Raw genomic sequence first — 12,183 nt, 5'->3', positions numbered from 1 at the left:
CAATTCCCGCATGGAATTTCTGGAACCAATTCTTGACAGAGGATTGGCAAAATTAATAAACCTCTTCATCTCAATCCCCTCTTTCTTCTGCATTTTCTAGAAAAGCAATGAAAAATATGCCAAAGGAGGACAGTCCATCTTAACACTGGCTCTGTGTCCTTTGCCAGCTGATAACATTTAAAGTCTAAGAAGAGTACAAAAGTAATTTTTGTGTGAAGTGAATAAATACTGATGAATATCTGCAAAAGCTAGGACTTGTGCATAGGTGTCTCTGCAGAAGCCTGAAGTGTCCTATATAAGAGTGTCCTATATTATAGTTTCCTATAAAAGAAGCTGCTTTTTCATGCTTAACTTTTTTTTAAATTGGAGGATAATTGATTTACAATATTGTGTTGTTTTCTGCTGTACATCAACATGAATCAGCCACAGGTATACATATGACCCCTCCCTCCTAAACCTCCCTCCCATTTCCCTCCCCATCCTACCCCTCTATGTTATCACAGAGCACTGGGTTGAGCTCCCTGTGTCACACAGCAAATTTCCACTGGCTGTCTATTTTACATGTGATAATGATAAAGAAACATTAAAATGGAATTTTCTCTCCATTTTTTCTTTCTTCCTCTTCCCACTCTATATCTGTCCACCAGCTACAAAAGTACAAAAGTAAATGAGGAACCAGTCCAGGTCACAGTAATTAGTGGAAGCAGAATTAAAACCCAGAGCATGTGCCATAGAATAGTATATTTTGACCAAATCCTTTAACATTGCATAGCCCTAACATGCTAGTTTTTCATTCAGACTCAAGAGCATAGTGTTAGGAGATTATAGAAGTGAGATCACCCAGTGCCTTCCTTAAGTCCACATGAATGGATGGTGTTTCTTTCTTTGTGCTAAGACTAGCACCTGTCCAAGGTAACTGATATGGAAATGTCTTAGATGACACGTGATTTCAGTATAGCTGACTACCGGTATTTGCTGCTTAAAGGATACAGGAATATACTTTCTCCATCAAGTTTACTTTTGCGTGATGCAATGCAGTCAGTCCCCTGCTGCTGCGCTTATTCTCCGGTATGAAGAACCACGAGTGACCCAGTGGGTTTCCGTTTATGGAAAATTCATTAAAAGGAGCCCACACAAAGCTTGAAATAACTACTTGGTTTGGGAGTTCCTTTTGTGATCCCTCGTCATGATCTTTGCCGCAAAGAACTATTTGAGGACTACCAGAGTTAGCTAAACTTCTGGTCAATTTGGAAACCATGATATTTTACAATTCATCTTAGCCAAGAAAAGAAACATTCAGGATATATACCACAGTGAGTTTCCTAAAGATCTCTTGTAGTATAAACTACAAAGCTTATTAAAAAAAAAAAAAAAACAACTCTTTTGCTATGAAGGTTAGCTTATTTAACTTTCTATAGTCTTATGGTATAATGGGGCTTCCCTGGAGGCTCAGACAGTAAAGAATTCACCTGCGATGCTAGAGATCTGGGTTCGATCCCTGGGTTGGGAAGATCCTCTGGAGGAGGGCATGACAACCCACTCCAGTATTCTTGCCTGGAGAATCCCATGAACAGAAAAGCCTGGAGGGCTGCAGTCCATGGGATAGCAGAGTCGGACATGACTAAGCAATTAAGCATACACCTGGTATAGTGGCCTCTTCCCTATTTCTTCCAATCCTTAAATTATTTATTTATTCATTCATTCAGCAAACACTTATTGAGACAATTACTATGCTCAGGAAATATTGCTGAACAATAGAGCCGAGGAAGTTAATGTTCCTATTTCCTACAAGAATTCATCCAAAAGCCTCTGTTGGTGTAAAAAGTCACAAATCACTGCAAAACAATGAGAGGGAAAACAAAGGTAAAAAAAGGATCAAGAAAAGACTCAATAGAGAAACAGGTCAGAAATGAGAAGCTGAAATGAGGTAGTAGTAAGGAGGAGAGAAAAGATAGATATATGTTAGCTAATTGCCCGTGGAGGGAGGTACTAGAAAGAGTAAAGGAGGACATGCCCATGAATTATGACTATTAGGTATGTGGTGTTGCTGTTAATTACTGACAGCAGGAGAAAGAGGCAGTTATGGAGGAAGACAATGAATTTGGTTCTGGGTCCTCCAACAATGAGACTCAAGTGATGATGTCGAGTAGACACTTAAATATATGTATCAGGTATTCAGGATAGAAATGCAGCTAAAGACACAGATTTAAAGAGATGCAAGTTCAATCCCTGGGTCAGGAAGATCCCTTGGAGGAGGGCATGGCAACCCTCTCCAGTATTCTTGCCTAGAGAATCCCATGGGCAGAGGAGCCTGGTAGGCTACAGTCCATGGGGTTGCAAAGAGTTGGACACGACTGAAGTGACTTAGCACAGGGTTATGAGCACATAAATGGTTCCAGAAACAGAGAAGTAGCATGGCATTACCCAGGGATTTTATACATAAAAAAATGTTAAAATATAACCTTTGGGACTTTACAAACATTTGCAAGATGAGATGAAAAAAAAAGAAGGAAAAAAAGAGTAGGGATTTTACAGAAAGTTTCAAGAAAAATGCTAAATGGATGATGAATAATAAGATATGAAAAATGTACAGGGTTTAGATCCATTAGATTGATATGAACTAACCAGATCTCTTTGCTGGGAACCTGCATATTAGGGTTCCAAATTCAGTTCAACCACCAGCTTAATAACCCTTGGCCATTATCTTAGCTCTAAAAAGAGATAATTCTTATTTCATCTATTCCTATACAATTGTTTTCAATTGAGTAAAGGGACACAAATAAACTTGGTAAAGAATAAGATTCCAGACAAGAATGAGTCATGACTACATATGCTAATTACACAGGAGGTGGGAAATAGGGAACATTTTGAATCAGATTCATTTTTGGAGACATTTTGAAGTCTCTTGTTCAGTAGGAAGTCACAAACCTAAAATGTGCCCCAGTCAGTTATTTATCCTATTCTTAAGTTGTTTTCAGAAAAAGCATCTCTGACTCGTTTTTAAAATCAGTTCCAGTATCTTCCCAACTTGTATCATTGACTTGGTCGAAAGGCAGTTCCACAGATTTGATTAAAGGGCTCAGATAGAAAAGGATTTGTTTCCATATACCTTAAATGTTTAGCGTGGTTGTCTTACAGGCTTCCCAGGTGGCGCTAGTGGTAAATAACCTGCCTGGCAATGCAGGAGTTGTAAGAGATGTGGGTTCAACCCCTGGGTTGGGAAGATTCCCTGGAGGAGGGCATGGCCACCACTCCATTATTCTTGCCTAGAGAACCCCATGGACAGAGGAGCCTGGAGGGTTACAGTTGCAAAGAGTCAGACACAACTGATGCGACTTAGCAAGCAGCATGCATAAGGTCTTATGGGCTTCCCTGGTGGCTCATAGGGTAAAGAATCAGTCTGTCACGCAATAGACCTGGATTCAATCCCTGGATCAGAAAGTGCCCTAGAGAAGGGAATGGCTACCCACTCCAGCATTCTTGTCTGGAGAATCCCATGGACAGAGGAGACTGGCAGGCTACAGTCCATGGGGTCACAAAGAGTTGGACATGACTGAGTGACTGACACATTCCCTGCTTTTTTCATGGTGTCTTATACACAGAAAGTATCCAATATATATTTTAATTTTATTCAATCCAGTAGATATTGAATACCTACTAGGTATAATTAGGATTGCTGGTGATTCTATAGACACATACAGAGCCTCCAGGTAAAGGATGCGTTTTCAAGGACAAGCACAAAATCTGTAACTTTCTTATCTGTAAAATGATAGTGATGACAAAATTTGCCTAAAGGAAGTTTTTTTTTTTTTTTTAAGCATCTTTCATTTTGCTTGGCATTTTGCATGGATCATTCTGTTTGTATTTAGCTTCTATTTTGAAGGTAAATGTGGGAAAAGCAGGTGGCTCATTTGAGAGGTTTATCTGCTGCTTCCATTTCTCTACCTGAGGGTCTGCCACTGCTTAATCATTTCCAGAACAGCCAGGATGAGGTCTCTAGGTAAGGATGCAGAGCAAATGCATTAAATCTATTCATCGATTAGGAACTGATGTGCTGCCAACAGCTTTTGCTACATAAACAGGAGAAAGGAAACAGGAACAATTATGATTTATTAGATGAATCGCTGGGCCAGACTTTACACTCTTTGCTTCCCGTGAGGCTGAAGAACTGTCTCTAGGTAAAACTTAACGTTAAATGCGTTTTGTTGTTGTTCCCTTCAAGAACTTTCCCTTTAGTTGTTTGTTTGGAGGCTTTTAGAATTAATTAGCAGTACCTTGTTTATGTCTGGAATCTACAAGAATTGTCAGAGCAGATTTGCTTCTGGTGCTTTTGCTGCTTCAGAGTTTTACAGATAATTAACATTTGCTAGATTAACAAATAAATGAGAAAAATCTCTAAGAACTTGTGATGCAAGTAAACACGTCAAACTTTCCAAGGCAGATATGTGGACATCTCCCGCATTTTGAATCTCAGATCTTAATTTCTTCTCTTTGCTTATTTGTTTAGTCATTCATTCAGTTGTGTCCAACCGTTTGCAATCTCCTGGACTGTAGCCCATCAGGCTCCTCTGTCCATGGGATTTTTCAGGCAAGAATACTGGAGTGGGTTGCCATTTAATTCTCCACAGGATCTTCCTGACCCAGAGATTGAATTCATGTCTCCTGTGTCTCCTGCATTGCAGGTGAATTGCTGGGTCATAATCACCAGATTTGGGATATAACATCCATTTTGAAAATTTCAACTCAACAACAGAGCTGGCCACAATTTTCCTTTTAATTATATCCATTCAAGCCCACCAGACAAGCACAAGGGTGACATCCCTAGAATTTTCCAGAATTTTCCAGCTACAAAGTTCCTGGCACTTTGGACTCAGAATTGGCAATACATTTTAGTATGTTGATATTTTTGAACATCAATTATTAAGTCCCATTTTATTTCTACCTTTCTTTGAAGATAATTCCTTGTTCACATCATCTTATGAATTACTCTGGTTGGTGATGATTTAGATTGAAGCCCAATCAATATATGGTTAAGGGCATCTGGAGAGAGAAATTTAGAAAAGAACAGCCATGGTGGTTAGGAAATGAAATAGAAACTAGAAATGGAAATAGAATAAAACAGGATGTGACTTAAACATGTAGATGTTTATCATGTGCCTACAACAATGTGAAACATCCTTTTGGAAGTACTGGATGACATGGTGAATAATAATAGCATAGTATATTATAACATCATGACATAGTAAGTTCTATACTTCACTTGTCATCTACCCCTCCAATCACCTCTGAGATGATAGTATTAATCCCCATTTTATAGATGAAGAAACGGAGCCTCAAAGAAGTTGAGTGATTGCTCAAAAGTCACAGAGCTAGTATACTTTGAAGATAGGATTCAAACCTAATCCTGTCTGAACCTAAGCCTTTAACAATTGACTCTTCTCGCTAGGGACCTGCAGTGTTAGGAAGGAGACAGGCATTTAAGTGATCACCTATGACACAATGTAAAATTCTGGAAGATCTATATTTTGTCCATCTGTCCATACAGCCATCCATGCCACCTCATCCTATATCTATGCATCTATCTATCTATCATTTATATCATTTATCCTGGTGAATAAATTCCTCGCTCTTCTGTCCTGAAATGCAGTAGTTCACACAACTTCTCTAGAAGATGGTCCTGTGAGACTGAGCAGTCTGTTGTACTTTATACAAAACAGCAGCTTCTCAGTCAGTCAAGCACCCGCTTAAATTTGTCTTCCTTTTTTGCTTACTCTTCTTTTGCTAGCCCCTGCTTCCCTAGGATTGCTGTTTCTAATAAAGGAGCTAAACTATAAAGTGTTTGCCTCATGTTCTCTATCCTGAAGGGTCTGGACTTAGAACTCAAGTCCGGTAAGGAAGCTGGGATATTTAATTTCATCAGGAAAGAAAAACAACAGTGGCCTCCTCTAGCTGAAGGAGCAGGTGAAAAAAGCATTTAAAAAATCCACTGGGATCACTTTGCCCAAGGATATGACTCTGAGTCCCATCCCAGGACGTTTGTATCTCCAGCAGAGAAAAGAACTCTGGTTGAAGGAACTCAGAGGCTTTCCTCTGCTTTGTGAGTATTTTTCACTGGACTCCACTGCTAGATTTCAGCTCCTATTAGAGAGAGAGAAAAAAAAAAAAAAATCCTCAGCTAGGTCACCGTAGGGAAAATTACTTCACTTCTCTGAACCTTAATTTCCTTGCCTGTAAAACAGATTCCAGTCTCTGCATCAGAGGGTTTTTGTGAAAATGAAGGCTGTTAGCATTGTCCTCTCTGTCCAGGACCTAGGATCTTATAAAAATTAATATCTGGAACAAGGTTGGTTTGCTGGGAAAGAAAATGTTGGGAGTCATATACAGGCAATGAGGTGCTCTAATGTACAAGTGACTTGTATCATTTAAACTCACAAATCTGCCAGAACTATCACATCCACCTCCTTCCTCACCAGAGAAAGCTGGAAGGTACAATGTTACCATGTTTCTGGAAGGTAGGACAAGGGAGAAGGCTTACAAACAGCAGGAATAGCTACATCATTGTTCAGTAAACATCACTCATACTTTGTAGTTGACCCATTATTTTAGCACAATCTAGTTGATTTTTTCCCCTTTTACTGGCTATTAAGAGACAGCAAACAGTGTGGGAACAGAGGATTCTGTCTCTCAGCCCACGTAGTATTCATTCTCCAGGGCATCTTCCTGACCCAGGAATCAAACCCAGGTCTCCCCCATTCCAGGCAGATTCTTTACCGTCTAGCCACCAGGGAAGCCCAATGTAGTATTCCAGCACAGTATTAATGGTCACGCCAATCTACCCATTAACATGCTTATTTCACCTGAAGGTGAAATGCTTCCTTGTGAATACAAATTCAAAGAAAACTCTGCTCAAAGAGGCTAAAGAGATTGCTGGTGACCATAATTACATCTCTTTAGTAAGTCCTAAGGGAATAGGGCTTCTAAGTAGGATATGAAAATATGCACATTAATGGCTTCTATGCTAGCTAAAGACAAAAAGGTCTTGTTTCCGAATTAAAAAAAAAAAATAGTTTTTAGCTTAAAAGAATAATCTGATCCTAAAACACAGAATTCTTACTGCTTAAAAGTAGGTGACATTTCAAAAAGCTGCTTCCTCTTTTGATCTCCTTCACTTAAACAGAATTTCTTATCAATGAAACCAGTTGGGCACAAGGAACTTTGACAATTGCAACAAAGTAGATTTAAAAAATTTTTCTTTAGTATGCTTTTTTTCATAGATAACTAAGTCCATTTGATTTTTGTATGTCTGGCATTTTAAATAGTATCAATATATAATAAAACATTTTAATTTATTTTTAATGACAAAAACGTAATTTTTTTTTTTTTTTTTCCACTGTGCAAACTGCTTCAGTGCCTGCAGCCTACTGGCAGAGGCCAGGCAATAGTTTGGGGCTGGGTTTGCTCTGGCATGGGACACTATGAGAGGCCCAGGGGGATAAGCCAAAAGTATAAAATTATAGCAGAGCTTCCAGATATCATGTGGTACAACACACCTATTTTAAAGGTGAGCAAAGACCCAGAGAAATGAAGTCACAGACTGGACCTCAGAGTCTAAGGCAAAACTGAGGAATAAGATCTCTTGCTTCTTGACTGCTGTTGCGGAGGTCTTACTATCATTACACCTCACAGATGACTTCCTAAATTACTTCTGTTGGTGGTGATGATGGTGGTATGAATGCCAGAGGGAATTTAAGAATAGGGCCTTGATATCCATATTTTCTAAGAATAAAATACGTTTTTGAACAAGAAAGTAATATTACATGGCAGTAGAGGTTTAGGGATCAAAGGCCAGAGACGAAAACTGAATTTACCAAAGGCAGTCACAAAGCTTAGATGAATTACTGTCTTTTAAATCTATATTCATCTTGACACTGATTTTCCTGTTTTATAGTTGATTATTTAAGAGGCTGTTATAGAAAATGCTTCCAAGGTACAGACTAAATGTAGGTGAAGAATCCTAAGGCTACTCTTTTTAATTTTATAGAAGATGCTTCTAGGAAATTAATGTTTTTCACTGTATTAAAACTATGATAAAAAGAGGTGGATTTAAAAAAAAAATCTCAATAGGAAAGTAATAAATCAGAACTTTTGGGAGCACATTACTTTTTTAGAAGGGCTCCAGAAATGACATTGCATTTCCTCCTGTATCCTCTATCCATTTATGGTCTGGCTGATTCAGGTGCTTCTGAGAAACTGGGCTTGAAAAAAACTACCCAAGCACCTGGGAAGTTATGTCACCTTGTAGTTGAAAGAAACCATTTTAGTGTGTCTGTAGACTGTTCTGGCCTTTGGAACATTCATTTAGCAAGGCCAGGTAAATGTGAGAGGGAGTGGGTACCACACAGCTTCTTACCTAATGTGTTGTAACACTATTCTTATCCCTTACAACTGTCTAAAAGAATTCTTTTTTTAGACTTTCTATGCTAGTTACCCCAAAATAAATATTCTGTGGTAGTGAGTTCCTAAAACTAATTACATGTCACATAAAAATACCATGTGTATTTCAAGTTGGCTATACCTCACTCCTTCTTCTTGCATGGATAGTTTACAGATGTTGCTAGGATTTCCGATTGACTAGTTCCTGCTCTTGTGGGTTGTGAAGTTTTATTTTGATTTTTGTTTTCTTTTCTAAACATGGCTGCTAGTACTGTTCATATGTGCATTTTTTTTTAAACCTATCAGTATCAGAAATGCACTCTGGGGCTGTGTCCTGCCCTCCTCTCTTGCCCTGTGAAATCCTCCTTTCCTATGGCTTTCAAAACCCGTTCTCTGCTCATGACCCAGATTTTCTGATCTCCAGTCCAGGCTTCTCTGAACTTTTTGAATCCAAATGCCTATTTGACATCTCCATTAGGATATTTTAAGAATGTATCACATTTATCAAACCAAAAAATGAACATCGATGGGAAGGTCAGAAAGGGGATTCAGTTAGGTAGCACCTGCAAGGGTCAGTATATAAGTCTGGTTCATTGTTGTTGCTCTCTTAAGAATGGACCTCCATGAAGGTATTGTACCTTCACAGTAGAAATGGACAAAAATAAGTAGGAAAAATACTGGTCAGGTGGGTAGGGCATTATATTTGTATTTTGAAAGAGATCAAAGCTGACATGAGCATGTGAAATCTCTGACAGTAAGCTACATTTTGTTGGAATATCCATGGAAACTGCTGGTACATTATACAAACACCCCAGCAAATCTCATCGTAGCTCCTTTGACTCAGCAAACACACATTTAGTGTCAGGCACTGTGGAGACCTGGAGGCTATAAATATGAATTGGGAAAAAATCTCTGTTTGCAAAGAGTTCATATTTTGTTTACCACAGGGGTCGTACCATCCCCTAGAAGTTCTGGAAATTTGTGTGGGATTTTCTCTTGTCACAGTTTCTGTGTGCTGCTAGATGCCCCAGTGACCAAGAATAATCCCATATTCCACACACTTTCTTTTTCTTGGCTGTGCCATTTGGCATATGGGATCTTAGTTCCCCCATCAAGGACTGAACTTTCTACCCCTGTGTTGGAAGCACAGAGTCTTCACCACCAGACCACCAGGGAAATCCCACACACACTGTCAAATGTCCTACTGATGATGGTATAAGTGATCTAAGCTAAAAAAAAATATTATATGAGCCTGGATTCAAACTCCATATATATATATACACAAACACACGTATATATATACATATGTGTATATAATATAAACACACATGTGTGTATGTGTATATATATATATATATACACACATATGTGTATATATATGCACACATATGGGCTTCCCAGGTGGCACAGTGGTAAAGAGTCCACCTGTCCATGCAGGAGAAGCAAGAAGAGTGGATTTGATTCCTGGGTCGAGAAGATCCTCTGAAGTATGAAATGGCAACCCACTCTAGTACTCTTGCCTGGAAAATTCCATGGACAGAGGAGCCTGGTGGGCTAAAGTCCATGGGGTTGCACACAACTGAGTGACTGAGCACACACACATACATACATATATATGTGTGTATATATATACACACACACATATGTAGACCTGTGTGTGTGTGTTGTAAGATTTTTATGCCTATTGAATTTTCAAGGAATTTAACAACATAAAATTTGATAGAGGGTTGTGCATGCATGCATGCTAAGTCGCTTCAGTCATCTACGACTCTTTGCCACTCTATGGACTGTACTTTGCCAGGCTCCTGTATCCATGGGGATTCTCCAGGTAAGAATACTAGAGTGGGTTGCCATGCCCTCCTCCAGGGGATCTTCCCAACCCAGGGATCGAACCCGCGTCTCTTAGTCTCCTGCATTGGCAGGCGGGTTCTTTACCACTAGTGCTATCTGGGAAGCCTGAAAGAGGGTTGTATTTTGTTTAAAACTTTAGCGAGATTTGTTCACCATTTCAAAAAATCACAGCCCAAAGCCAACGCCAATCATGGTTTTGAACCCCACGTGCTCTCATCTGTTTCTCATGGTCTGTTCATGACAGTTCTACATAAAGATGCTAATGTATCATTACTTCATTAAATCTTCTAGTGAAGCTTATTTCATTATAAATCATTTTCTTTTTATTTCTCCTTCATAGTATAGTTATGCCAGTATATTGATTTGAAAAAATTCTGTATGTAGGTAAAAATATAAGCACTCTCAATTTCATTTCAGGAGAGCCAGGGAGTTGCTGCTGCTGCTGCTGCTAAGTCCCTTCAGTCGTGTCCAACTCTGTGTGACCCCACAGATGGCAGCCCACCAGGCTCCCCCGTCCCTGGGATTGTCCAGGCAAGAACACTGGAGTGGGTTGCCATTTCCTTCTCCAATGCATCAAAGTGAAAAGTGAAAGTGAAGTCGCTCAGTCGACCCTTCGAGACCCCATGGACTGCAGCCTACCAGGCTCCTCCATCCATGGGATTTTCCAGGCAAGAGTACTGGAGTGGGGTGCCATTGCCTTCTCCAAGGGAGTTGTTACAAAGGATTTATTTAATAAGCGCATGGAAGAAGTCTGATCTGATGGAGAACTACTGCTCCACAAGGTAAGATACACAGATACACCGATAATGTTGGCATCTCTGCTCCATAGTAAAAACATCAGGGGCAGCCAGGCGTCATTAGGCAAGACTTTGAATAATGTAAACATAATTTTTTTTAATGAAAGTACTCTTTCTCTGCAATATACTTCACTGTCCTTTTTTTCCTGGGCTGCAAAGAAAAGACTCAGGTTGAATGAAGTACTTCTGGTCAATGAGATACTGAAGGTAATGCTTCTCACAGAAAGCCTTCATGGAAAGGGAACATGCAGGCAGGGAGGCTGAGGGTTGCTTAGAGCAAGACCCAGCTGGCAAGTGAGTGGATAGGAGGACAAGAATATTTGAGTGTGTTTAGTGCCCCTTTGAGAGACTCTGATATACCTCTCCTTCTAAACTATGTAGATAAAACATCTGTCACAGAACGCCTTCTTCCCTGACCAGTGGAATCTGACAACCTAAGATTGGTTTTAACCTAAGAAGTAAAATTAAAGGCCAGATTGAAATTAGGAATAAGAAGTAAAATTAAAGGCCAGATAGAAATTAGGAATTGTGCTGAGGGTTCATGGGTGATAGAGGCCAGAGAGGTTGCTAGAGACAGAAGTACAGGACTCCTGCGGAGTGTATGTTAGATTCTCCTAGAAACTTCAAGTTATCATTCTCTTAAACAAACAAACAAAAAGGCTAGACAGATATACTCAACCACTGGGGGAGGGCAAGGAAACCAAAATAAACATAAGGAGGACCAATGTATCAGGCAGTTGTCCCGAAAAAAAAAATTTACTACCTCCTAATGCTTCACCCCATCCCCCACCCCAAGTCCTAGCATCTTAACATTAATTTAGACCTTCGCTTTGAGAAGGTCAGTGGCTAGTTCTGGAGCTCCTTGATGGGAAGTTTCAGCCACCAGTGAAAATCTAAGACTAGACTAGGATGTTCCCAAAGCATCAGGAGGCTCCTTGAGCAACCATGAAAGAAGTGACTTGGTGATGTCACCACCTCACCTTGCAGAGCAGGTCTCTAACTACATGAGTGAGCATTTCAGAAAGCCCACGACTATGGCATTAGTCCTAATGACCACACCCTCTCATGCTTACCTACCAGCATATCCTCTGCTGTCACAAAA

At 39.7% G+C, this 12,183-nt stretch overlaps 1 protein-coding gene, 1 long non-coding RNA gene and 1 other non-coding gene across 4 annotated transcripts in view; 1 reads left to right on the top strand and 2 right to left on the bottom strand.

Annotated features, from left to right (window-relative positions):
* The window catches only part of LOC139186942 (uncharacterized), a 432,806-nt gene that overhangs the window by 334,718 nt on the left and 85,905 nt on the right, over positions 1-12,183 (top strand). For both annotated transcript variants that reach the window (XR_011570629.1, XR_011570630.1), the window contains exon 6: positions 10,702-11,066. This is a non-coding gene — a long non-coding RNA (uncharacterized lncRNA). The remainder of the gene's footprint in view (positions 1-10,701; positions 11,067-12,183) is intronic.
* The window catches only part of TNFRSF11B (TNF receptor superfamily member 11b), a 28,117-nt gene that overhangs the window by 12,932 nt on the left and 3,002 nt on the right, over positions 1-12,183 (bottom strand). The window lies entirely within an intron of this gene.
* Positions 7,389-7,523, bottom strand: LOC139187063 (small nucleolar RNA SNORA42/SNORA80 family). Its single transcript, XR_011570760.1, has one exon. It is a non-coding gene; the product is annotated as a small nucleolar RNA SNORA42/SNORA80 family (small nucleolar RNA).

This window comes from Bos indicus, chromosome 14 (assembly GCF_029378745.1).
Source record: "Bos indicus isolate NIAB-ARS_2022 breed Sahiwal x Tharparkar chromosome 14, NIAB-ARS_B.indTharparkar_mat_pri_1.0, whole genome shotgun sequence".
Lineage (NCBI taxonomy): Eukaryota > Metazoa > Chordata > Mammalia > Artiodactyla > Bovidae > Bos > Bos indicus.
This window is presented reverse-complemented; position numbering and strand designations above follow the sequence as displayed.